Genomic DNA, 4731 nt, shown 5'->3' with positions numbered 1-4731 from the left:
TTACACTTCTTTTAGAGCATGTACTAATAAATCTGAGTATTGTGGTAATGGTCACTTCAAGTTTTTGATAGGTGATAAAAGCAATATGCATCGGAGAATACCATATTCAGGGGGAGTATGACTCGTGGAGGGTTTAGGGGGAGCAATTTGCAGGAAGGTGTTGCTCATTTTCTAGAATGTTTGGCTTATTTTTGTCAAAAAGGGGGAGTAAGTAGTCTGGAAACTTGATTGGTGCAAAAAGTATTGTGTTTTAGTTGCTATTATTAGTTTTACCAAAACAATGCCAAAGGGGGAGATTGTTGGGTTTTGTTTTCTAATTTGTGTATTGATTATAATCGGATTTGATTGGCATTATTTTGGGAATGTTTTGCTGGGATGATTACGTTTGGAAATGTCTATGCAGCTGGCAAGTTTCTTTTGACAGGTTTCAAAAAATCCAGAAACTTGTTTTAATTTCTATTTTTCTAAGTCAATCATTGATTCAAAGATGGAAAATTGATTTGATTGATTCTTGATTGAGATTTCATAGCTGGATGATCTTCCTATGTTGCCTAAGAACGTGTCCAGGTTCGTTTATCAGTTTTGGGAAGATTTCAGAATTAAAGAAGATTGATTCGTCTGGTTTTGAGAAAGTTGGCCGTAACAGCTATGTTGCAGTGTTGTTGCAACAGGATCTGCAACAGATGTGGTTCAACGAATTAATTGAAAATATGTCAAGCTATTCACAGCTTGCTTATTTATTGAAAGAGTCTCTGGAGTAATTGTATGCCTTTTGATGAGTTTTTTGGCTGGGTTGTGAGACAGGGGTGAGCACTTGTATTGAGTGAGATGATTTGAGTGTTTTTCGGGAGAAAAACTTTGTTGGAGGGATTCCAATGTTAAAAAGTCGAGGGGATCTCACTGTTCAAGTCCATTGAGAAATTGCAAGTTTATAGGCGTCTTCTTAGAGAGGGGTCTCGGGTAGATTAAGTCCAATTGAATTGTAAAAGAGTTCTTAGTGGATTATTCATCATCTGGGCGTGGCCCCGCGGAGTAAGGTATTACCGAACCGCGATACCATTTCTTTCGTATTCTTTTATTTTATGTCTCTACATTATTCATATTGTCTTATAAATTATTAAAAGACTAAAACCGGTACTAGCAGAAACATAAACTCAGAGGAGAACTTATTAACTTTTCAGTATCAATATTGGAAAACTGAAGACTTTAATAATTAATGCAACCCAGAGATATGATATTTGAGAAGATCGGTTTCTGAGAAAACAGCTCGACATATATTATACTTGGACATATGAGAAATGATTGAAATATAACAATAATTGAAGAGAAAAGCAGAAAGAACCAGATTAAATATCGTCCACACACACAGCATACCCCATCTAACCTCTTTCAATGCAAAAATCTATCTACGAAACGATTCTTCAGCCCTTCAATTATTGACAGCAATGTCAGTTGGTTTGGGCCATGTCCAATCCAAGGGGAGGTGGTGGGACCCACCCACTAAAAAGAGGAGAAAAAAGGTTAATAAAACAAAAGGAACTTCTGTAGGATTGGAAAAAATAAATTTGTAGTTCTCGATTTTAGTCGTGAAATTTGTATTATAAATTATTAATTATGCCTATTTTTTTTTAATTTAATGTGATTTTAATTTAATTTAACAGTTAAAAATTGTAACTATCGGTAGTTCTGACCGGCCAATCAGCCACAAGGGATTGAAGAAAATAAGTGTTGGTCGGGTGTTTTCAATTGAATAAGACTGAGTTGTCAATCTTCATTCAATTTTCCTCGAATTTCAGTATGTTCTACCGCTTTGGTCCGTAGTCTCCTCTTTTTTTGGCATCCACCTTTAGGTGAGTAGTTCCGGTTTTTGAGTGGTTTGAAGTCCGCGGTTTCTCCCTGCACATTGGAGAGCTTTCCATGGAAAAATTTGGTGTCTTGATTCTGTGGATTGTGCTGAATATTAATTGTTCTGTCTTTTTACTTGATTTAATACATGTTTGTTTTACTGGCCCATTTGATTTCACAAAGAGAGAAAGAGGAAATTTTTACACGTTTAGCTACACGATTTATGAATACTAAGTTTGTTTTAGAGAAAGTAAAAAAATGAAATGCAGTAACACAAAGATCCACCCTCTTATTACCACAAATAAACCACACGGATATACATGATATAATATTATAGAGACAATATGGTATATATAGCGCCTAATTAATTGAATCTCATCGGGTATTTTTGCTTACCGTTCGGTTCGAAGAGCCCCCAGCGATACTCAAATTTTGTGCTAATACCATCATCAAACGTGTTGAAAATGTAAGTCTCAATAGGCCTTCCCGGCTTCTTCGGAGTCCCTCCCTTCACATGCCGAACCAAGTTTGAGTTATAAGTCCTCGCATTCTCTAATGTCGCCTCAGTCCCGCCGTCTGACGGCCATCCGGTCTCCGAGACAACGATCTCCAACGACCCTCCGCCAGCCTTCTCGAGAGCAGAATAGAGGGCGTCCAAAATGGCGTCGAAAAGATTGTAATATCGAAATTGGCCATCTTGCACAACAGCAGACTCAGCTCTGAAAAGCGCGTAATCAAGTGATACTAGAGCTGCCGTGTTGGAATTATAACTGAAATAAGGGTACACGTTGAAAAGCATTGGAGCACTGTTGTTCACCAAGAAGCCGATTAAGGGGTTTATAATAGGTCCATAATCCGATTTGAACGAGCCAGCCGAAGGTGGATAAGATGCACCAAGGACTGTAGTTTCCATGGATGTGGAGACTTTGATCTGTTTGTCGAGGCCAAATATAGAGATTGCGCTTTGAATGTTTTGCATTGCAGGGACGAGGAACTGCGCGATAGAGTCGGAGGGATTGACTTCGTTTCCTACGACGATGTATTTGAAGCTGACGTTGTCGTGTCTCATGATGTTGTTCAGCACCCAATTGTCTGCTTCGGCTTGGCTTGAGGCTATTTTTTGGATGTCATCATTCTCAATTCCGAGCATGAGCTCGATGTCCGTGCCTCGGAGGGCTTGGAGAGTCGTATTGTCGGGATTGTAGAGTCGTATTCTGCTGATGTTGTGTTGCTTGTAGAGAGGTATGACATCATATTCGGCCGACAAGTAGCCCAGCAATCCAGTATAGCATACTCCGATTTGTGCAGCGCCTATATACAATGTTAGATCCAATTATGTATAACGGAAATCTGTAACTTGCAGCAACTATCCAATTATGTATAATCCATCGCAATTATAGCAGACTTGCAGCAACTTTTTTATTTATTTATTTATTTTGGATTAAGCACAATCCATAAAGGCCTCAAAACAGCGCTACAGACACACAACAAGTGTAGCAGTTTCTTTAAAGTATGATTGCATTTTCAATTTTTGTATCCTACATTTTTCAATTTTCATGTTATATCACAATTCATTAGATTGCAGATGACACGTATAGTTAATCGTGTCAATTTGTGTCACTGCGTATTAGGAGGTCAACTCTAACCCAACCGATTTATTAATCGTGTTAATCATGTCAATCCGATTATGACCCAAATTCATTTATAATAAACTTAAACCTGCTAATTTCGTACAGGTTTCGAGCTATGAGTCGAATCACTACCCGAATTGTCACCCTACTCAAGATGGTAAAAAATATTATTTACGTCACTCTACTAAAAAAATAAATAAGTGTAATTCAATTAATAAGAAGAAAATAAAAGACTACAATAACATCTAGTAGAAAAAACAATCCCTTAAACTTGAAATTTTCTAAAAAAAAGAAAAAACGACCAAGAACAAAAACATGCGCGTTGTACGCATGAGTGAGAGACAGATATATGTACCTGCTTTATTTCTTCTCTGAGGAGAATTATTCGGTTTTTTGTCAATGGTTGTAGGGCAGAAGATAACGTTGTAGTCAGTCCCGGTTGGGCAAGAAGCTCTCTGACCAAAATCTGAAGGGTAAGTAAAGGCAACCCTGCAAAGATCCCTAAAAAACTCGGAATAACTCGTCGGCTCGCAGATATTCCCGGACGTGCAACAGAACTGATTGTTGCGAAACACGGTGCAGGGATTGTTGCAACCGCCGGGATCTCTCAACTCCATCGGACAATCCCGGTTTACGTCCGCTGCGCATTTACTTACTTGGCTGCTGCAATCGGAAGAGCTAAATTCCTGCGGAATGTTAAACCCTTCAACCACGGAGATATAGAAGACGTCAACATTATTGTTATCTTGGTTTATTGAATATTCAGCCACAGTGTGGGGGGCTCGACCTTTGGCCTGGCAATCGAGCTGCCCCTCACAATCGCCGCTCTCGCATTTACCAAGACCGTCGCCGCCGAAAGAACACTTGGTCCGGCCCCAGATCCGGCCCGATCCCGTTATGTTTTTGAGAGTCCATGTCTCGCCTTGCTTTAGCTGCTTTCCCCCGCCGGGGTAGGCGGCAGCCCAGACCGTGTAGGCGCAGTTATTTCGGATCTCTATTTGTGTTGCGTGCGATGAGGCAAAAGAAAGAGTGATCAGAAGTAAGAGGAAGGAGAAGACGTCCCGGAGATTCGGGAATAAGCCCATGGCCGACAGTCGACAATAGGTCTGATTTTTTTTTTATTTTTTATTTTATTTTTTATTATTTTTTGCTAAAAAGACTTGAAGACTTTGTAGGAGTACAACAGTATAATGAGATGGGAATTAGAAAAAAAAAAAAAAAAAATATATATATATATATATATATATATATATAT

At 39.0% G+C, this 4731-nt stretch overlaps 1 pseudogene; it reads right to left on the bottom strand.

Annotated features, from left to right (window-relative positions):
* Window positions 1-2088: 2088 nt before the first annotated feature.
* The window catches only part of LOC21406508, a 7587-nt pseudogene continuing 4944 nt past the window's right edge, over window positions 2089-4731 (bottom strand).

The sequence above is a fragment of the Morus notabilis genome, unplaced genomic scaffold, assembly GCF_000414095.1.
Source record: "Morus notabilis unplaced genomic scaffold, ASM41409v2 Scaffold337, whole genome shotgun sequence".
In the NCBI taxonomy this organism is placed as follows: Eukaryota; Viridiplantae; Streptophyta; class Magnoliopsida; order Rosales; family Moraceae; genus Morus; species Morus notabilis.
This window is presented reverse-complemented; position numbering and strand designations above follow the sequence as displayed.